The 23,069-nt window shown below is 40.3% G+C and overlaps 1 protein-coding gene across 1 annotated transcript in view; it reads left to right on the top strand.

The window, feature by feature from the left end:
• The first annotated feature begins 4,669 nt into the window (after nt 1–4,669).
• The window catches only part of gnb1a (guanine nucleotide binding protein (G protein), beta polypeptide 1a), a 41,503-nt gene continuing 23,103 nt past the window's right edge, over nt 4,670–23,069 (top strand). Inside the window, exon 1 of the mRNA XM_059503024.1 lies at nt 4,670–5,014. The gene's annotated coding sequence lies outside the window, so the exon portion shown is untranslated. The remainder of the gene's footprint in view (nt 5,015–23,069) is intronic.

Genomic DNA, 23,069 nt, shown 5'->3' with positions numbered 1-23,069 from the left:
CATGGCTAGCAACACAGTACTCGTTCCTGTATCTCAGGGAACAGAAGTTATTTTAGTAACCGTGTACAGTACGTTCCCTTTCAAAACTACACTCGTACTGCATCTTGCTAAAATGCTATGGGAACACAGTACAATCACACCATGCTAATGTGGTGGAACAACTAAAAGTATCAAACTTCTATGAGCAACCAATGCCCACAGAGAAGTTAACAACAACCCCAGGGTAAGACGGGCTGAGCTTCCTAAGGTCACACCCAGCCTGGTTAATTGTTCCAGATTACTCCAGTAACACTGACAGCAAGGAGTCGAGTGCTAACAGGTGAACTAATGCCATAGAGCTTGAGTGTGATATGGCCAATGGCTCTCTGCCAGATCTGTTTACATAGCACATGTCTCTTCAAGTGGAAAGGACCCTGGCCCATAGATTGGTGCTGAGAATGCCATATTGTCCCGTTCGCTTGAGAGAGGAGATCCTGTCTCAACAGAACGGGCCAAGAGGCTGCTACCAACAGCTGAATTAGCTCTGATAGCCTCAGATGGTACATCCAAAGGGGGGGGGGGGGGCATCAGGAGAACCTTGTGTTTTTGTTCCCTTATTCACCTGATTACCTGTGGGATCAAGGTGATCAAGGGAAAAGCATAAAGGACGAGGTTGGGCCAATCATGGGCCAACGTGTCCCTGGTTTTTGAGAAATAAATTGGGCATTGAGAGTTGTCTTCTGATGAGAAAAGATCCACCTTGGCCTCGCCGAAGATCTCCCAGATCCTCTGAACCATCTGCGGATGGAGCATTCACTCCCTTGAGGGGACATTGCTCCTTGATAACATGTCTGCTCCTTGGTTCAATTTGCCCGGTATATGCACTGCTCTAAGCAAGTGCAGTTTGAGTTGAGACCATTCCAGGAGGTGCTCTACCAGAGTGAAGAGATGCTTTGAGGAGAGGCTTCCCTGGCAATTTATGTAGGACCCCACAGACATGTTGGCCGATCGGATTAGCACAGGGTGCCCTTTTAGGACTGGCAGGGAGAACGGACAGGCTCGACATACTGCTAGCATTTCCAGCCAGTTGTTGTTGGAAGCCTTTTTCTGCCTTCGACCAGTGACCAAAAGTTAGTATGCCCTCGCACAGCACCCCCCAACCTGAGTTGGAGGCATCTGTCATGACAACTGTCCTTCTGTAAAACCATCGCCATGTTCCATCTAGCAGGAGTTCTTCCAGGTGGTGAGTGCTGTTACCCAGGTCTGACTCACCCTGGTCTGCTCCCGTCCATGAAACCATGCATGGGATGGATCCCGTGGTTTCAACAGCGCTGAAGAGGGAATATACGAAACAGACTCAACTGTAGTGCTGGCAATGCCGCCGCCATGAAGCCCGGCATCCACTGAAACACTTTGAGAGGGCGAGTAGTACCAATCTCGAAGTACCAAACTCCATATGGCCAGAGTCTGTTACGGCACGCCGTCAGCTCTCATTTGGGCTGAGTCAAAAATTTTTCCCAGGAATGATATATTCTCTGGTTAGGGAACAATGTATTCTTGGCAAAATAGACCCTGAGTCCCAGGCACTCCAGATGACTGAGGAGGAGGGTCCTGTATGATATTAATTCTGCCTCCGACTGGGCCAGAACAAACCAGTCATCAAGGTAGTTAAGAATCCAGATTCCTATCTGTCTCAAGAGGGGAGAGAGCCACATTGAGGAGAAGAAATCTGAGAATCCTGTGACTAACGTCCGCATATATAGCCAGATGCCCCACCCATTCTGGTGGGCTTTGTCACCATAGGGCCATTGGTTACATTTTTTATACACTGCACGAATCAAGGGCCATCCAGTTTCACTGCACAATTGAAAAAAAAGGCTTCGGTTCAGGAGAAAAAGGCATTTTCCCATAGCATCTAAGCAAGAAGCAGTACGAGTGTAGTATCGAAAGGGAACTGATAGAGCTTGTGGTTTATCTGTCAATAAGATGCTCTCTCAGCCACTGATTTTTTCTTTTATAATTATCATTGGCTGATAGAAATGTTAAAAAAACATTTATTTTAGATAAGATCAAGACCCTGGATAACGTCATGATCTATTGTATAGTGCAATGCTCAAAATTGTGGACAAGCCAGTTCAACCGTAGAATAACCTCTGAATCGTTTTTTTTTTTGGTTGTTCATTAAAACTATCAGGATACTGATCAGACTTCTAATCACTTTTAACGAATACGAGGGAGGCAAATGGTAATAAAAATATAAAAATAATCTTTTATCTCACAACTCTCATAACTACGGCTTTTAGCAAGCATGAGGAAGGTGAATGTTGCTTCTCAAATGGAAGGCTGCGTCCTAACATTCAGATGATCTCAGTACCCACTTGTTTTCTTTCAGTTTATTTTCGTGAATTTAAATGTGTGCAGCCTTCCATTTGAGAGGCACCCATGGATTAGTCTCGCGTAGCCAGACCTTCAAACTAAAGGTCTTAAATCTATGACAGTTTTCATTGGCCAAGGCCCACCCATGAGGCCGTTTGACCAACATGTCAAATAACCAATCACAGTTAGTTTCGTTCATCGTCACATTTCGAGGCGTAGAAATGTCACCACAATAACAGACCGGTGTGTAAAACTCTCTGACATATTTTAAAGATTCTATGCCGCAAACTTTTAATATTTCACAGACTTATTGAAAATCCAGCATTAAGTTGATCCTGATAAGCACTTGTTGTCACAGTTGTAAACACTAGGCTTTCTTCTTTCATGAGGGGGTTTGGCGCCACGGTATCTTTGTTTCCAGGTGGAACACGTCTCACGGAAATCCTGTAGAATTCAACCAATCCGATGAGGACTTCGACAATTTTGTGTGCCATATGCATCAGACGTTCAGCCAACGATCCGTGGGCGTGATGTCTGAGGCTGAGACTACCCATAGACAAGTTTTGTTGAACTGAAAAGGGCTCTGAACGAGGAGTCGATTCCCCTCGATTCCCAGCCCTAGCGGTTCTGGCCCTGTCCCAAATGGAACACTTCTTGTGCTTTTACGGCCTTACCGTGTCTGTTAAGACCACAAGACTGTAGGGTGTTCCATTTGTCATTTTAGCATTCATAAGGGGTGCTCCCTTTGCGGCCGTTATGCACCCTCGATCCACACTTCTGCCGACCCCACACTGGGGCGAGCTCCACAGCAGACTTCAATCTGACAGTCAAAGCGGCATTACGTCAAGAAAGTATGTTCTCACACTGTATGACATGACAGACTAGGTCTGTTCACACAGTGCATGTTTTCCGAGAATGCATTTGTGAGTCCTGGAAATCTACAGGTGTGAGTTTGGTTACAGAAAGCGGTTTTCACACCCGAAAATAACCTTCTGTATGTGAACGTAACTGTATTATATGCCCAAAAACAGGGGGACTGACAACCATATTCTGTGTTGGGAGTAAAGCATTACAAAAGTATTGCATTACAGTAACATATTACTTTTTGCTGTAACGCAGTAGTTTAAGGCATTACTAATCAATTTTCAGAAATATTTTACTCGTTACATGTTGAGTAACGCTTGCGTTACAACACACTTTTAGGCTAAAATTTAATTGTTCAAAGAAAAAAGAAAAGAAAGACAGCAAGACATTCACGTCGGCACATTATTTCTTTTTGGTTAAATTAACTCAAAAGTAATACAGGAGTCATGTAACGCATTACAGTTCAAAGACAGTAATATTATAAAGTAAGTAATTACTTTTAAATGACAGTAACAAGTAATCTATAATAGCCAATATTCGTTTGGAAGTAACTTGTACAAAACTGACCATAACACGTCTTCTTATTATAACTGTTTTACGGTTGTTCGCAGACTCATCACCATAGACAGTAAAAGAAAAGGACACAGTGACCCCATTGGATTCAACGGAGAAAAATTAAGTCAATTAGAAGTACGTACTTCCTGGGGGTCGGGCGTACTGCGCAGACTCAAACTGAGCTTGATGACGTAGATGTCACGTGAGCAACCTGTAAGTCTTCTAATCGCTGTGCCAAGAGAAATCTGAATCACCCACCGAATCTTGCAGAGAAGGCGAGCGTGAACAGGAGCAAATTTTGGTACGTATTTTGATTAATTATCTCCCTTGACTTTATGCCTCCACGTCCCCCCGATAGCCTCATAGATAGTAAAAGATTGTCCGCGAGCTTCTCCTCCTGTCCATACGGTAATTTCTCTACTGTGCGACAGAGAGTCGCTGGTTATGACGCAATCGTTAGCCTATTTTTTTTTTACAAAAACTTCTACAGGACCATAACGTAAGATAGAAGGTAATGGAGCCTTTTATACATTTTCGTGTTTCTTTAGAAATAATTAATGGACAAATGGAGTCTTTAAACGCCTCAGATGTAAAGTTATTCGCTGTCAAAGTGACGCCAAAATGAATGGGAGTCAATGGAATGCTAACAGCAGGTGGGGGTCCGCTAGCCAATGGCGGCGCCCAGGGGTGCTTCAAAAAAATATGAAACCCTGCCCCCCTGCTCATCACCATAATATGTCTGTAAACACTATGATTTATATTAAAAAAATGTCCGTTACACTTTCACGAATAAATCTCTAAATCCATGGACGGTGAGTCCTAAACCCTAGCGAAACTAGATTTGGCGCTGAAACGGTCGAATCCGTTGCGTGGTGACGCAGGCGCAGCGTGGGGTTTCCCAGTCGTGAGAGCAGGGTCACCGCGCCCATCTCTGCTGTCTGATGGCTGGAGCGAGCGCCTGACACAGCGAGCGAAGGAGAACGAAGAGTGTGGGACCTCGCAGAAAGGCTACTTCGGACAGAGCATTGTGTTGACCGCATAAACCACGAGGCATCTGCGTGAAGCTCGCGTTGTTTGGAGCAGAATCGGCGCGGTTGCAGCTGTCGCGGCTGCGGGTTCGGGGAGTGCCGCTCTCCGCTGACGGACTGACGGACTGTCTGCAGGTCGGGCAGCTGTGGATCTCTCTTCGCGGTGTACAGCCAATGATAGATACACAACGAACTGTACCGACACAACACAGGTCAGTGTTTATCGGCCGCTTTCTCTTTAACGCTCGCCTGATTGGCTTCATTTGTCTGTTTTGGGGTGGGGGCCTCTGCACAAGCACGTATAATGGTGCACTTATTATGAGCAAATATAAAAAAATGAATAATTCCTAGGCCACATTCGTGGTTTAGTATGTGTTAACTTCCTCAAATCACGGTCATGTGGCAGAGATGTGCTGTTAGCTGACTAGCTAATCGATGATCGATGTCAAATGTTGTCAGGTGATCTCTGCTCTCGCTAAAAGCTGGCTATAAGGGGAGACGGTCGCGTTTTTGGCATGAAGCTGCTAAAACTTTCTCCTTTGGGCACCGAGTAACGTTTGGCCTTCTTGACGAATATAAATCCTGGTTTGCCGTGTTTTTTAGCTTGCGTTGGTGCATATCTGACTGCTCATGATGATGATGATGATGATGATGATGAAATGGACAGTGAAGATGGAGGATGAAGCCAAACTAGCTCCCCACTTCTCTTCATCAGTTTGTGGCTCTAACGATCATCCGTGTCCCGGTGAAGCGTCGAAGGAGCGCTGAATTCCGGTCTTATTTCGGTGGCGGATGTGTGTGTGATTGAAGTGTTTCTGTTCGTGTGCCTTTGATCGGTTTGAACCGTGAGCCTGTGCTTTTAACGCCGGTTAATGGGATTTTCTCGATCTCTTTAACGCGTGTGTGTTGTGTATGAGTGATGTGAACGAGGAAGAGCAGCTCCAGTGTGTTTTATCACATAATACACTCATACTGGGTGCGATTGTGTGTTTAAAGCGCTTCTGCTGTCTTTGACTCATGATGTTGTGCTGAAACATGTACGCGGGAGCGCTCTTGTGTGTGTGTGTGTGTGTGTGTGTCAGCAGTGTGTTCATGTACTGAATGAATGAGTGTGTGTGTGTGTTCGTGTGTTCACGGCCTACAGCTGCTGCAGACAACAAGATGGCGACTGATGAAGACACATCCCTGCCTCACACACACACTCAGCCCATCACGCATGCTCTCATACACTGCTGAAAACATGACATATGCGCTCAAAAAGCATCTGTTATTATACAGCTGAGGCTCAGAAATCCCTTCTGAAACATTTATGCCCTCCCTCTCAAACACTGTATATACACCACAGACTCTGGTCCTGCAGTCTTCTTCAGGATCCTCATACAAATTAATCTGTCTTAATACTGAACACACAAAATAAAAGTGTTCCCACAGACATGGAAATGAAGCTGTTATGGAAATCAGTATCTTTCACACCACTAAATCTGCCTGTGTTATAAAGACCAAACATTTCTGATGCCTTTGCTGGTTGTGCACTTTTCTGTAAATGCCATCTACTGTCAGAAAGTGAATTTGCATGTTCATTTAGCATGCCTGCTTTTTTCTTACGAAATATTGTGGCTAGCAATAAGAGTTCAGGACTCTTAGCTCTGTTTAACATATTTTACAGTTTGCACCCCCCCCCCCCCCCCATGCCTTCAGATTTCATTTGAGCCTGCACATGCGTCATATTTAGGATTTGAGCACATGAGGCTGCTGTAAGGGGCTGTGCTTTGTTTCATTCAGTCTTATGTAACAAAACGTCAGCATCAGAATGAAATAAAAAACCCTCATGCATTCATGAAAGACAGCAAACAAAGCTCTCTTTTTTTATTCATAATTCCTTCGCTGGTCCACAGAAAGTATGTCAGATGTGGTGTGAAGTTTCTGTGACACTGTGCAGGAACTGCAGGGAAGGATCCATGTTTAGCTGAAACAGAAGAATGTAAAGTGCATGAGCTGCTTAAAGGCTCAGAACATACTCCTGAATGCATGCTGCGCAAGCTCAGGTTCATGCATTGCTGGTTCTGTAATGTGTGCGGCTCATAACCCAGAGTATCAGTGCATGCTGCATTCTCAGCACTGGGGCTTCCAGAGGCTTAAATGGCTTCTTTTTTATTTTTTGGAAAATGTCTCTTTCGGGTCAGCTGCTGTCATGAAACGGCACTCTGAAACGAATCTTTCTGAGCATCTTACCTGAATAAGAGCACGTTGGGTTTAATGTCAATAGCTTTTTAATGTAGCTATTGCCTGGTTATTGCAAGGCCGATGCGGTTCATTGGCAGTTCATTGGTCGTGTTCTTGTTTCTGCAATCGAATGCTTGTGCAAAGTATCTTTTCTGCCCTTAGAGTAAGAAGTAATCCGAATCCGCTCAAGTGTGGTTTTCATACTCATTGATACTTGTGTGTTAGCTTTAAAATGTTCAAATTGGCATCATTACAAAACACGTGAAGATGCTGAAAGTGCGTGAAACCTGTGAATAATTGTTGCGGGTTTTTTTTTTTTTCTTGATCTCTTTTTATCCCACTTCATGTTTTCAGCCGCATCTCTGAATAGGATTACATTGTTCCCATCCGTACATAGAGGCTTTTAGGATTATGGGTTTGGTCAGTGATAGTGCTGATTTGACTCGTGTCTGTTTTATCCAGCTCTCTCCACAGCTGACATGTCCTATCAACATATTTGATCTTTGATAATGCCTAAAGTTTGTGCTCTCATGGCATATTTCTTTGTTTGATGTGTCAGTATTTGTAGTTGCATTGCGTAATCTGTATGAATGAAGAGGTCATGGCGAATCGGCTCATGTTTGCCTTCTGATGGGAGCTAAATTAAAGCAGCCAGCTCACATTCATCTAAAGCAGGGGTAACCAGCACTGCTCCTGCAGATTTCAGCTCCAAAACCAATCAAAAACAACCTGGTCTACCTGATTAGGGTGTTCAGGATACGTTTGGGCAGTGTCTACCAAATTACCAATGCATTCTACGGAGCCACTAAAGGGACACGATTAGCTGGTTGCTAGCTGTAGCTGTTACAATACAGTGCATAACATTTACGTTACCACATAAACAGTGTAAGGAGAGATGACTGATAGGACGATGGTGAATGATTTGCAGATCCTGAGCACCACTGACAAACATCTAATCTTGTAAAATGTGCGGTAAGTACTGCAGAGTGCTGACTACGCTCCATAGTATTCACAGAGTACGTGTGATCGTGAAACTCCAAAGTGAAAGTAAAAATGAAGGTTTGTTATGATTAAGTTGTTTGTTGTGGTGACCGGGATCACGATGCCGGCTCAACGTCGGCGATGGACGATGGCATCATCTAACAGGATTGTGGGGATTCTTAGTCTGCTTTCTTTTCATTCACATGTGAATAAAGGAGACCTGAAACACAAGCTCACGTGAAGTCTCTTTTGGAGTAATTGAATAATTTTACATTTGTTATATGTAGAGATGAAATATGAAAATTTAATATCATAATTAGTAACCAGAATGATCACGGTATTCAAATTAGCTGGATGCGTTCAGAAAGTACAGTTACACAAACAAAAAAAATAATTTCACCAAGTTTTGTACCGGGAAAAAAAAGTTATGTTTACAATTATAATCTAATATACCAGCACTGGACTAAAAATACATTCAGCAGTCATCGCTTCCAACATGAATTCAGTGGGTCATCTTGTTAATGCTATAATATATTACAGCAATAAAATAAAATTTCATCATGATCAAGAGCATGAACAAAAATATCACATTAGACCACATCAATTCCAACATGACATTTCCCTTACGTTCAACTTCCAAAAGTGCATTCGTCTTTCGCCATGTTACATTCATTTAGCTGACTAGTGCTGTATTAACAAAAACATCAATGGCATTAATAAAAACGCAGTAAACACGCAATTTCACGTGCCAGCTCTTTTGCTCACTCTGGATAAGTACAGTTCTTGAATAGATGGGAGAGTTGTACCGATGATTCGCTCAGCAGTCCGGACTACCCTCTGTAGTCTTCTGAGGTCAGATTTAGAAGCTGAGCTGAACCAGACAGTTACTGAAGTGCAGAGGATGGATTCGATGATGGTGGAGTAGAACTGTTAAAGGCCGAGCTGAAGTCCACAAACAGGATCCTCACATAAGTCCCCGGTCTATCTAGGAGTTGCAGAACATAATGCAGTCCGATGTTTACTGCATCGTCCACAGACCTGTTTGCTCTGTAGGCAAACTGAAGATGATCCAGCAAGGGTCCAGTGATGTCCTTCAGGTGGGCCAGCACCAGTTTTTCAAAAGACTTCATGACCACAGATGTTAGAGCCACAGGCCTGTAGTCATTTTGTCCTGTAATTTTGGGTTTCTTTGGCATGGGGAATGATGCTGGAGCGTCTGAAGCATGAAGGGACTTCACACAGCTCCAGCGATCTGTTGAAGATCTGTGCCCTTTCACACTGCCAGTGATTACCCGGAATATGTGCGTGCGTTCACACACAACCCCAAAAAGGTCCTGTAAAGACACGTGACATCAGGATGATACGTGTAATATACGAGTCAAATACGCTAGGCATGTTAACTTTCACTTAAGCTGGTGAAAAATCTCCTTCAAAATGCCTGGTAAAAGAGTTGTGACACACCCTTTACGGCGTTAGTTCTGTCTTTTATTCACACAGAGCAATGTTACTAGGTCCCCGACTCGGGATAGATCACGGATTCAATCCCGGGACGTGTTTGCGTTCATACAGAATGTGACCCAGCAATTTTCCGGCTCCAGCGTGCAGTGTGAAAGGGGCTTAAGTCTGCAACGTTTGTGAAATTAAATGTTTATTAGACATTCAAAGAACAGTTTTAATCAGGGTAGGGGAACGTTAATCCTGGAGGGCCTGCACAGTTTAGCTTCAACCCTAATCAAACACACCTAAACAAACTAATCAAGGTCTTCAGGATACAGGTAGGTTCTTTTTTATTTATTTTTTTGGAGCTAAACTCTGCAGGACAATGGCCCTTCAGGATCAATGTTCCCCACCCCTGGTTTAAACCATATAAATGTGTATTTGCTGAATGCTGATGGAAAACAAGAAAAAAGTATTATGTTTGCCTTTCTATTAACTTTCTATTTTATTATTTTAAGTTTATGCATATTAAACATAACTTATAAACTGTGACAGCAAACAGTGAAGAGGGAGAATACGAGCGCTGTGTGCAGGTGCCGCCGTTCTCAGCACTGTCAAAATAAAAGTCCCACTAGGGATGTTGCGGTGACGGATTTTTTCCACCGGTTAATCGACGTGTAAAAAAACTGGTAATCCCGGTGTCACCGGGGTTGCGTGTCGGGGATTTCGGGTGGCCGAAAATGCGGTCGTGCAGATGTGCACACGTCTCAATTTACTTTCACTTTAATTAGCGGCAATTCAGTAGCATTTGTTTGAATTAATCATGGGTTAATTTATTTTATTCTTAATAAAAAACACAAAACAATAAGACACTCGCTTGTATTACACACATCTTTATTGCAAAATGAATAATAACTTAACACACTATGCAAAAACTAAACAAAAGCACTTATGAAACACCTTTAAAGTGCATTTATTAACAAAACGAACCACTGCACACATCGTGCAAGTATCAAACAAGACTCGGTTAATAATTATAAATATTCGTTAAATAAAGTGCCTGCCTTTTTCAGCAAAAAAAAAAAAAAAAACACCGCACAACCATCGAATATGAAACGAACGAACATCAAAAACTTCGTTAAATAAGGTAGCCTACCCGAATAATCACTGGACACTTAAGTGCAAAAAAAAACTAATATAAAAATTAAACTCACGTTAAGCTGTTAAAAAAAGAGGTAGGCATATTAACTGCATACACCGTACAAAAAAATTATTAATAGGCTAATGAGAAACAATAACCGAAAAACCTTCATTTTAAATTGCAACAGTTCGCTTTGAAACCAGATCTTCTGCCATCCTTTGCCAGTTAGCTCGCCTCACTCTCCTCAAATGATAAATGAAATCGGACACCTGCTGCTTTACTGCGGCGCTCGTTCCGCTTACGCTATATTACGAAGGCACGTAGTCACTAACTGAATTAAGTGCTTTATTGCTATAGGCTAAAACTTCAACACGATGGGGACGGTGCCGGTGGTCAAGTGCTATGACCGGTAGGTGGGTTAAACACCGTGTATCACTGGTAACACCGACTATCGCAACAAGCCTAAGTCCCACCACAAGTACATCGGCCAAACAGAAAAACATATTGGCCCATTCAGATATTTGAAAGATGTCAAATATTGTCAGATATATCGGCCGACCACTAAAGAAAACACACATTTCTATTGCACTGTTCTTTAAGAAACTGTTCTTCCAAAACAGTTGTTGTCTTGAAAAAGTCTGAATTTACGTAAAATGTAAGTTGTCTTTACTGTCAGAGGAGCGATGGCACAATCTCTTGTGACTCCTGTTTACCGTGAGGAGCTGCGCTCATGCATCCCAGCGTTGGCCCGCTCATTTCCTCACAGGTCGTTTGAATACAGGTCTGTTATCTGACATTCATGTGCTGTTTTGAATAAGCAAAGTGGACCACAGCAGGACAATGCCACTGTGCAAGTCGCCGGTGGAACACTAATACGCTTTTGCATGTGAAAACGCATCATTTGCATTTGGAATAAATGCTTTGCTTTCTGTTGACATTGCTAGTGTTAAACTGAACGATATGAGAAATGTGGCCAAACCTGATGCAAAGCTAAGCAGCATTCATGATTTGCTTTGTCTCGTGTGATTGTGTTCACTATAGAGAGCATCAGTGAACACCTTTTTTTTCCCCATTCTTATTTAACAATGAATTTGAAATCAGTTTCTGTACAGGGGAGGTCCTTCAGGGCTCTGAACTGCGACTAAAATTGTCGCATTTGCGACCAAAAATATTAAATTGCGAGTGAAGTTATTGCTGAGGTCACCACTGGCAACTAGTCCTATGTGTTTACATGTTATAACTTAAAAATGTGCATGTAATGCCTTTTTTTTTCCTGATTGTTTTGCGATCGCATCATTTGCTATGTTCACGTATTAAACTGAGACGATGCGCTTCAAAGTTTTATTGGATAAAAGAGGTTCAGACAGTCCTCATCTCTGCCGCGCAGCAGCGCTGACACCAGTGTTGACAAGCCCGTGTTTGTCCCATGGAATTGGGCTACTTTAACACTGTTGCAGCGGGTTTAAGCGACCCCAATAATGTGATATTTACCCTAAAGTGCAAATTTTACTGGGGGAACCCAACCAAAAAGTGTATTTTACCTCGCCTGATTGCGATTTTTCGAGGATCCCCCTCGAAACTTGATTGGGCTAGATTTGATGTGAAAACCTGGCAACCCCTGGCCCAAGACTTGAACCCACAAGCTTAGGATTAGGAGTCAAACTCTCTAACCATTAGGCCACGACTTCCCCATTCACCTACTGAACAATTTTTGGTTCCACAAAGAACCAATCAGTCAAAGGTTCTTTAAAGAACCATCTCTTTCTCAAATTTTTTATAATCTGAAGAACCTTCTTTCACCACAAATGTCCTTTTGTTAAACGTAAAGGTTCTTCAGATGTTAAAGGTTCTTTATGAAACCATTCTTCTATGGCATCATGAGGCAGATGCTTATGGTCCACGATATTGGTGCAGACTCTGTGTCATTTACAATTTGTATATTTCAAGTTAGAAAAGATGTGTAGTTCCCACTTTAAATGAACCTTGGTTCCCAGGTCATGCTGACGAAGTCAAGAAAAGATGAAACCTAAACACATGACAGTATGATTGAAATGATAAAATGTAAAATAAAATAATAAAAATAATAGAATAAATAAAACATGTTTATTCTGTGGCACCTAAAAAAAGTTTTTTTCTTATAGGAGCCAATGGCTCCTTACTTGAATTTATTTTTGAAGCGCTGTCCTTGATGTCAGCTTTATAAAGATGTTAGATGTGCATTGCAATGGCCATGTGTTTCTGGAGCGTCTTCGTGGCAGTTTCAGGAAGAAATGTTTGTGAAAGAGTAGAGTGTCCAGAGAAACCTGTTTGGTCGGAGGCAGGTGACACGTTTGTTTGCAGGAATGATCCAAGCTTGACAAGATCTGACTTCGTCTAGACAGCTGATGTTAAACGTGTGGTATTCTCACTTGTAGTCGCCCAGTGGGAAACTCCAACAACAGACTAGAGAAACTGTATGAGAAATTAGCTGTGCTCCAAAGCCTAAGCTGTCTATTGAGTATTGAATGAATTACATTTAAAATGGACATATTCAACATCTGCCATCTTGGATGGACATTTTCTCATTGAGTTGGTGCATTCTGGGATCGTCGTCTTCCTGAACAATACTTGTGTTGCTGCTACCTAACAATAAAGCCATAATAAGCACAATCATAATCATCCTGCTAACCTTTTAAAATGGTATTTGCTCGCCCATGATGCCTGAACACTCACTAGGCTTTGAAACAGAGCCACACTCACATGACAATTCTTGCTTTGTATTAATCGTACAAAAGGCTTTCTTCCGGCTTTTGAAAGTATGTATGATCCAGTTGAAATGTGAGTTGTGATTGTGCGTGACATTCAGCTGTGATGTAAAACGGATCCGCTGGACTCTTCACTGGCATCAGGCAGGTAAGAACTGACCCACTTACTCATTAAAAACATGAATTCCCTAATCTAGGTCACCATGAAATCCATTTAGTTTTTCCCAATTGTAGAATTAAATGAATCATCAAAAAGCAAATAAATTGAATTTATTTAAAAATTAAATGTGAAATGTGAACAATATCAGGCCCTATTAAATTTATTTATTTATAGGGGTGGGCGATATGTTAAATATATCATTTTTTTTTTACATTTCACGATTTTATCACGATTCTTTGTCATATTTTGCAAGTTGTCTGAGCATTACTAATTTCCATATTATATAAGATCCAGGTAACAAAAATATTAAAAGGAATGGCGGATGTTTAGGCCAAAGTGGGCAAAAATAAAAATCATTGTAATTATTTAATCATAGTAATTAAAAAATTAGAACAAAAACACACATAAAACAAGTGTTTTATTTTCAGGTACAATATGTGTATTTAGCAGGAGCATTCAAGAAAGTGAATTAACAAATATAAAAACAAAACGCTATATAGATTGATTCCTAATAAAGCAACTGTGTTAAAGTGTTTTTTTTTTTGTCAAAAGTAGTCAGTGATTTTTCTTTGTGTTTTGGTGTTTTATTAACATTAAAGGAATAATTTTGTGTTTTATTTTTATACCATCATTTACTCAAAAGTTGCTTTTAAACCTTAATGAGTTTCTTTCTTCTGCTGAAAATAAATGTTATTTTGAAGAATGTGAATCAGTAAACAGTTGCTGGTCCACAGTGACTTCCACCGGATTTTTTTCCTACTATCAAACTCAGTGTGGTCCAGTAAATGTTTAGTTACCCACATTCTTCAAAATATCTTCGTTTGTGTTCAGCAAAAGAAAGAAATTAATGCAGGTTTTCAGGGTGAACCATCCTTTTAATGACAGTTGGCAGCATGTTTAGTTCTGTCCCTTTAAGAGCCGAACGTGTCTAATATACAGGCACGCATTCGATTCTCTCTCAACTGTTTACTTTCATTTTAAACATGACTAGCTGAGTCTATACGTAAACCTTCTAAATTTTAACAGTATTAGTGCAAAAGATAACTTAATTCATTAATCAGGCACTGTTTGACAGGGTTTTCACGTTTCGGTTGTATGTGCTGAGAAAAAGTGCAAATCAGACCAGCGCGTGAATGTTAAAGGTGCTGTATGTAAGATTTTGACTCTACTAAAGCATAAAAATACCATAATATGTTTGCACATATTTAAGAAACATGCTAAGTTTACTTGTTTATCTGAAAAACAATGATACAGTCAGTTATTCTCCTTTGAAAATGCTCAATCCGGGCCAGAATGTCGGTCTCTGTTTTGGTTTGTTAAACCCGTCCGCTGTCAGTTTACCCAATTGTATTTCAGCACCCCGGGTTGCCAGTTGTGGAAAACACAGCGTATTTCATTCATCATCAAGTGTGCTCATTCCTATTGGTGTCGTCAATCTGGCAACCTGTGAGTGCGTAAAGTCTGAGGAGGAGAGGCCGGGTAAAAAAAAAAACCCTCTCCAATATTTTGAATTTGGACTGCAATACCTAGTTCAGCCACTCGGTGTCAATCAAGAATTAGAATTACCCCCAATTTCCACCAGATGCGTAACGGCTGCGTTACGGCACCGCTGCGTGACAGCTCCGTGTTCCGTCGTCCGTCAATATCCACCAGGTCCGTATTTGTTGCGGAACGGCTGCGGTCATGACTGACAGCTGACGTCACGATGCCCCATGTAATCTCGCGAATTCTGGTGTGATCGCGCGATATGTAGTTTCTATAAACAGAACTACCAAACCAGGAACAGTTTTCCATCCGAAGGAGTATAGGATGGAACTCTTTTCTTTTCTCTTTTCATTTCTTCATCCATCGTGTCAACGGGGTTAAAACTTCAACAAGCCTGTCTCCGCCCATTATGACGTTTTCAAGGTGTAGTGTAGGGAAATATGAGCGCGGTGTATTTTATTTTGAAAATTAAACGGATCTTTTATTTTGTTTCTGGCGGTTCTGTTTTGTCACTCGACTTCCTGTCCTGCGTACTCTGCCCTGTAGTGCTGCGGAGCGCTCCGGCATCCGGCAAAAATAGAAGCTCTGCGTATCTGCTCCGGAGGGCTGCGGATCGCCGGAGTCGGAACGCAGCTGTAACGCATTCAGTGGAAATAAACTCATTGACTTTAATGGAAACCTATTGACTCCGCCGCCGTGCCGGAGCCGTAACGCAGCCATTACGCATCTGGTGGAAATTGGGGGTTAGAATAATTGTAAGAATTAGAATAATGCAAAAATGTGAATAATTGTAATGAAAACAATGTTGTAATAGAAAGTATATTATTTTAAAGCGTATTTATCTGATTGATTGCATAGGATGCATTTGGATGAGATTATTGAAGCGCTAGCAAAGTGCTTCAGTTCACAGGTGCTAGCTCACACAGTTGAAAAGGAAATTTGTTTGATTTCAAACTATCATGTTTCTTTTTCAATAATATGTACTAACCAGCTATGTTATGTTTCCCATCATTTTCATCAACAGTATGTTTGATTAAAATAGTTTCTTTGTCATTTCATGACAATGCACATAGCCCCAGATCCTAAATTAATCTATGATTTTTTTACTGAATAAAAATGTATGCACAAAAAAAACTACAATGTAATGCAAAAAAATAAAAATAAGTTTTACTGACCCTTCAGTACTCAAAAGGAATAAATTACAAAAATCATAAAGATTTTATGCTTCGTAAAATTATATAAAATATAAAGATAATCAACTCTAAGAAGCATCAGTAATGCAGAGCATTGTAAAATAATGATTGAAACCCTTTCCCATCATTTTCCAGCAGAAAGGGTTATGAATCTTATAGCCGCCAACGCCTTAAGCTTTTAGTTTCTAGCTTCTATTGAAAAAGAAAACATCAGAAATTTGCTTCATAAAAAATATTACACATGTGTATATTCTAAAATAATTTTGTTGCCAAAGATAAAGCATATAGTTTTATCGTTGTTAATTGTGAAATCAGTGAAAAGTGTACAGATTTGAACCGTACTAATGCAACTGTACCAGCAGCAAAAAATGCGCAGGAGAATCGGTGACTGCTCTGTAGTGCTGTTTTCATCATAGCATTCATGTGTTGTCTTCTGTTGTTGTGCTCACTTTGATGGCTTAAAATAAACCGGACTTGTGTTAGTGGTCTTTAATGGCCTGTTAATGGACATGCTGGCAGAATGATTCTCCCATGTCATTCTGTTCAACCACAAGTGAATTCACCACCATCGCTTTCGGTATGTCATGTGACCAACATACTTAAAGAGTAACTAAACCCTAAACCAACTTTTTTAGGTAATGATCTGTAAGAATGGGGCTTTATTAGTGCTGTTCATTGATTTGAGTAACTTTTTTGACATTTGAGTATAAAGTGTTTTAATTCTACAATATATGGTGTAAAAACGTCTGAGTGCTGCCCTCTTCAGGTTGAACGGTGGCTACTGCAGTTGATTTTTCCTATTGGATGTTGCGGTGGCAAGTGACGTAAGCAGTTTCCAGCTCACCACGCCCCTTGGTACGAGCTACCACGCCCTAGGCAGTATAAAACCATCAAAATCACTGTAGTGAGTCAGGAGCTAGAATTGCGATTATTGAAAAAGACCAGGATAGACTATTATAGCATCTATTTAGCATAGCAATTATATAGGTATTTAGATTATTTTGTGTAGCCTATGTAGTTAATTAGCATAGTTGTTAGTGTAACATTAGTATTGTTAGAAGCATAGTTAGTTAGTAGCATAGTATTGCATCAGTTAGGATAGCTTCAAGCTGGCTTAGATTTATTTACAGTGGTCAGGATGGTGCGTAGGTGTAGTGTTGCTGGTTGCGACAGCACTGCTGGACTGCATTGTTTTCCAGCAGACTTTAAAATTAGGCGCCAGTGGTTGCATGCACTTGGCCTGGAAGACCGTGAGTTCCCGTCTAGAGCTAGAGGTGGAAATGGGCTTCTCCACGCGACGCTTCATCACTGAATGAATACAGATCATGACTACATCTGTGCTGTTCTGACTGCTGATTGTGTTAAAGCCACAATAGAGCTGCCCAGGTTCAGTGGGCAAAAGAGGAAATGAACGCTGTGCGATCAGGCCATCACTGTTGACCCTCTCCTCTGCTCTACACAAGAAAAGGAAAAGTGTGTACTAACCAGTGTTGAGTAATATACATACATTCAGGGGAAAACAATAATAGATTTCACATTTTGATAGTTTGGCTCGGCATTAAAATATAATTCTGTAGAAAATGATTTTTTTTATAGCTGATGCTTATATCTTAGAAAGAATTGTGACTGATATGTAGAATTGAAATATAGTTAATAACACATTAATAATAATATTAGTTTATTTTACTATAATAAGAAATTGAAAATCTGAAAAGGAGTCCATTTGAAAAATATTTTCAACTTTATAAAATATGCAATATAAGCAGATTCATACTTAATGTTCATCATACAGTTCATCTAACAGTTGAATTCATCAAAGCTGGCGATGTTTTAAAACTTGTTTAAATGCAATGCAAATATAAGGCCAATATATTGGTTGACCAATCTTACAATGCTATATATATATATATATATATATAATTGTTTTTTTTTATAATCTTGTGTTTTTATATGCACAAATATCTCACAATAAGGAACACTATTTAAATGTATTTTAAAACAATCCCATATGTTATTTCTTGATGAAAATGATGGCAGACAGTCAGTGTTTTCGGCTGTTTTGACGGACCTACTCATGTGATCTATAGGAAATCAATACATAATTGTTGAATGATACTACAAACATTTGATATACTCTTCACTCAAATCTAGCAACCCAAATGAAACTCTAGTCCCACATCAGCATTAGTGTCAGTTTATTAGTGTGCACTCAAAGTAAGTGTTTTGGTGCGTTGCATTGGGGATTTTTTTATGTACTAGCTCAGCGCTGCACATCCTCTAAAACAACAGTTTATAAATAGATGTGCTATTGATGGCACAGGAAAACTCGGATGTTCGTCTTCCCTTCACAGCCGGTCATGAGCTTGGGGTGGTGGTTTATGTCGTTATTAGGTTTATGTGGTTGTGTAGCTGGTAACTTGTGTGTAGCTTTAACTTGAGGATGGATGTCCAGTGATGATGCTTGTGTTTGTTTGAAAGGGCAGAAGGGAGTCAAAGAATCAGGCTTTTAAGACATGCCTTCTAGCATCTTCATCATTTCCGTCCTCCTCGTCCTGCATTGTCCGTCTGTTCGCTGCATGAGCTGCTGCTGGAGTGTGTCTGGAGGGCATCGAGTGCTGTTAAATATTGCATGCTTTGTGCTCAGTAAAGGGCTACAGGCGCATGCTGTCAAAACACACACACACACACAGCACTCAGGCCTATTCATTATGTGTGCATTTATTTGCTGGACACTCAATGCTTCATACATGTTATCACTTCAGGCTACAGACGCACACGCTTGTGTAGTGTCTAGTGGATGTGCATTCAGAGAGCTGAGGGGAAATCTAATTCATTTGAACCTTTGTCTTCAGATGCCCGTTTTACTTTTGGACGTTGCTCTGAAATGAGCACAACTTAGTTTCCCCCCTACAGTGATGGACACAAGCAGTTTTTTGTGGTGGTGTGGCTAGGGCTGCTTACCCATACATAATGACCCTAACTTCCATCCATTTTTCAATATTGTTTTTCCAAAGATTTCCTCATAAAAATACTTACTTTTCAAATATAGTCCAACATAAATTCTGCCCAAGAATGTCTAGTACAAATTGTAATTTGGAATGCACTTGTATTATTTAATAATTAAGGTACAAAGGTTGCTGCAAATTATTCCAGAATGCTCATGTTTGGTACATTAGTGTATCGAAGGTAAAAGAAGAAAAGTAACCAGTTGTTAACCAATGACACATTGTTTCAGATTTTTGCTTCAGAGACCAGTTAGTAGTAGATTAAGATGGGCTTGTTGTTTTGCAGATGGCCAATAATACATTTAAAAATAGTCATACATTTGAAAAAGTAAAAATAGCTCAACTTTAGCATCCGTTGAGGTGGGACTCTGGTAATTTAGTGGTCTAAAAAAACTTACAAGGGTAAATAAGAACTGGTTATTTCAATATGTTTTGCGTAGTATTTTCTTTACTCTGTACTTCTAAAGTGTTCTTAAAAGGGTAATCTTATGTGTGTTTGAGATCTGAGATGGGGAACGCTGAAGAGAGAGAGAGAGAGGGCAAACATTTACCATTTCAGGTCATCGTTGCTGTCTAATCAGCCAGTATTATCTTAAACAGCCTGAATAACACTTTGTCTTTTATTACATGGGATTTGGGTTTTTGTAAAATAAAGATGTGCATTTTTTGTTTGTTTTTTTTGTGTGAAAAATAATGGTTTTGGACATACAAGGTAATTTTAAACTAAAAGTAACTTTATAAAATGCCATGAAAATAAATATCTTTAAAATAATTTTCGTGTGAAGCTTGCCCAAATTCTCACCTTTCCCCCCTTACCTGTTTGGATCCCTGTCAAATGATTTAATTTACATGTTACTATACAGTTCTTAAAGACACTTAAACTCTTGTGACTTTAATGAGTGTAGACTGATGTGGGAAAGAAATGACATGTTCTTTAATCAAAGTTAGTTCATTATAAGACACAAATCCCTTCGGGAGGGTTAGTTCCACTGTTTCTAATTCAGTGTAGACCAGCATTGTGTTACCCAGAAGAATAAAACATATAACCGTAATCAGCTGTGTCTTTGGGCGTCTGAATGTGTGTGAGCAGTGTTTGTGCACACACACACGCGTGTGTCTTTGTTCTAGTTTTGCAGCTCACCCCACCCTCCATTTCCTGTTTGTAATGCATGCTCTCAGCTGACTCTGTCATGTGACGCCGTGCCATATCTGAACAATCAGTGCACCGGCCTACAAATATCCATCTGCCATCTGAACACTTTTCTCTCATTCATTAGATAGTGAAAAGGTAACACACATATAGTGTTTGTATCTGTGTAGGCTATGACGTGGAAAAATGGGTTAAAATAGAAACACTATATTCTAAACCAACAATAACAAAAAAACATATTTTCTGCAGTTTAAATGTTAAATATTCGGTGTTGACTACTACTGAAGCTTCGAAGCTCAAAAAATGGTATTTGGACCAGCCCGTATGATATGGATTAATAGTAGTATTAAAAAAAGACATCTTTTTGAATTGTTGAAATGAATTTGGCAAATATTTTGCGAATGAATTGGATTTCTCTGCCATGGCACGTCACAGCACTCGCTCTGTGCAGTCGATGAAAAACCGTAGTCTATAGTATACACGTTTAGTATAAATACACACACATGCTATAGCTTAATTACAAAAATACTCTTATTAGAAAGCATCCTTTATCGATTGACCCAAGTTCAAATCTGCGAATCTTGCCGAACTAGTTTTTCTCCCTTTTCACATCTCTTATCACATCAGAAAAGGCATGCAAGAAAAAATCGAAATAATCAAAAAGTTTTAAATAAAGTGTAGGGTATAAGGTGGGCTTATATTGTACCAAAAAGGCAGCATCCATTTAATAGTTCTGATAAAAATGATAATTTACACTCAGTTTATTGCATACTAGCCTCGTTCACACTGCAGGTCTTGATGCCCAATTCTGAATGGTTGCCTATATCCGGTTTAGTTTTTTTATGTCCTTTTACATGCTCTTTCAGTTGTGATCCATATCTGATTCATGTGCTTACACTTGACATACCATCTGAAACATCGCATGTGCTTAAAGGGGGTTCACTTCACTTCTGAGGACGTGTGAGGCACACCCAGACTCGCCTGGTTAAATGTATAGTATATGATGTGAATTTGTGAAGCCTCTTAAGTCATAGCTCATGTTCAGTGCAGAAGTTTACGGTGTCCTGAATCAACATTTCCATTCAGAAATGTCACAGAATGAACAGTCCGGTCTGACCACACTGCTTTTAACTTCCTTGTGGAAAACACCTTCCCTAGATCATGGCGTCATTCACATCACATGATCAATGCTTTCAGGCCTGAGCGCTAATCTTCTGCTGATCGGAGCTGATCAGGCTCAGTTATGATGTGATGTGTGACTGTGTCAGAGAGCGTGACGCACTGATTTTATCTGCTGCAGTGTAGAGCGCTCAGGATCGGGCAGGAAGGAGTTAACGGCCAGCAGCTCGTGCTGGTGTCTGTGGGGCAGGGGGTCCTAAATTATTAAACCCCAGCAGAAACAGGGCAGCATGTAATAGAGGCAGAGCAGTGCCCCGCTCCCCCCGTACCACACTGATTTTACTGCAGACACGTTAACGTCTGCTTTGTCATTTTTTTTTATATAGACATTTGTTCTTTTTCTTTCTTAATCTTTTTATTTAAGGCCAGTTCTCTGTAGTTTCAACCCAATTCAGAAACAGAAGCTAAATGCTGATGTTTGTACCATCTATGTTTGTATTGAATGTAGGCTACTTACTGTGCAGTTACTGCTGTTAATTTCAGATGGTTACGGTTATTGTTTTCAATAGCCAAAAGCCATTTTGGCCTATTAAATACCAAATAAACATCTTGTTTATGCACACTAGAGCTGAAACGATTCCTCGAATAACTTGAGTAACTAGATTACAAAAAATGATCGAGGCAAATTCCTCTGCCTCGAAGCCTCTTTTAATTTATTTTAAACCTCACGTCAGGTTCTTTCGCAATTATTTTTTTAATGTGACAACGCGTTTACGTCACCCACAAAGCGGAAGGAGACACAAGCGCTGCGTCTGAAGTCGCATACTGCAAGGAGTCAGCGGTGTTTTGATTTGAGGCGCGGGGAAACGTAAAGAGAACGTCGTGGCGTGTGTCCATTGCAAGATAGAGCTGGCACACCACAACTAGGGCCCTATGATTTCCGCGATGCAGAAAACACGGAACACGGAGGGAATCGCGGAATCCAGTCATAAAAACAGAATTTACAGTTTAACGCGGAATGGCACGGAATTTGCAGAATTTTGAATGAATTAATCAAAATAGGTCATTGCACTTACATCAAATCACGATATTAATTAATATCTGAAAATATTAAGCCGGAACAGTCTGTTTAAATATGAATCCTTCTTCATTCATAAACACGCGGAAGCGCGCGTGACACTCGCGGTGATTTCACCGTCTTTCCTCTCACTAAATAAAGACGTGAACACATGAACAACATCTCCAGAACTGCTCTGACAGTCACTTCATGAGCATTTGACCGTTTGATTTGAGTAAAACTAGCGTCACATCACATACACAGAACTGTAAAGGTACGTAAACCTGCCAAAATAAAAGTCCAGTTAAAGACTATTGTTCAGCAGAATGTACATAGCCTGGGCTACTACTACTACAAAAAAAAAACATTATTTTTCTTTAAGGTTTAATCACACAACATTTTATCCATGTTTTATTCTTAATAGTAAATCCCCTTCGTTTACCAAAAAGTTAGGTTTGCTTAATTTTCAATAATTAAAAGATAAATTAAATTAATGTTTTATGTGTTTAATGTTTATTGTGCATCTCAGAAAATGCTTTATTTAAATCCCCAACTGAATGGCACTTAATTCA

The sequence above is a fragment of the Carassius carassius genome, chromosome 21 (assembly GCF_963082965.1).
Source record: "Carassius carassius chromosome 21, fCarCar2.1, whole genome shotgun sequence".
Taxonomy (NCBI): Eukaryota; Metazoa; Chordata; class Actinopteri; order Cypriniformes; family Cyprinidae; genus Carassius; species Carassius carassius.
This window is presented reverse-complemented; position numbering and strand designations above follow the sequence as displayed.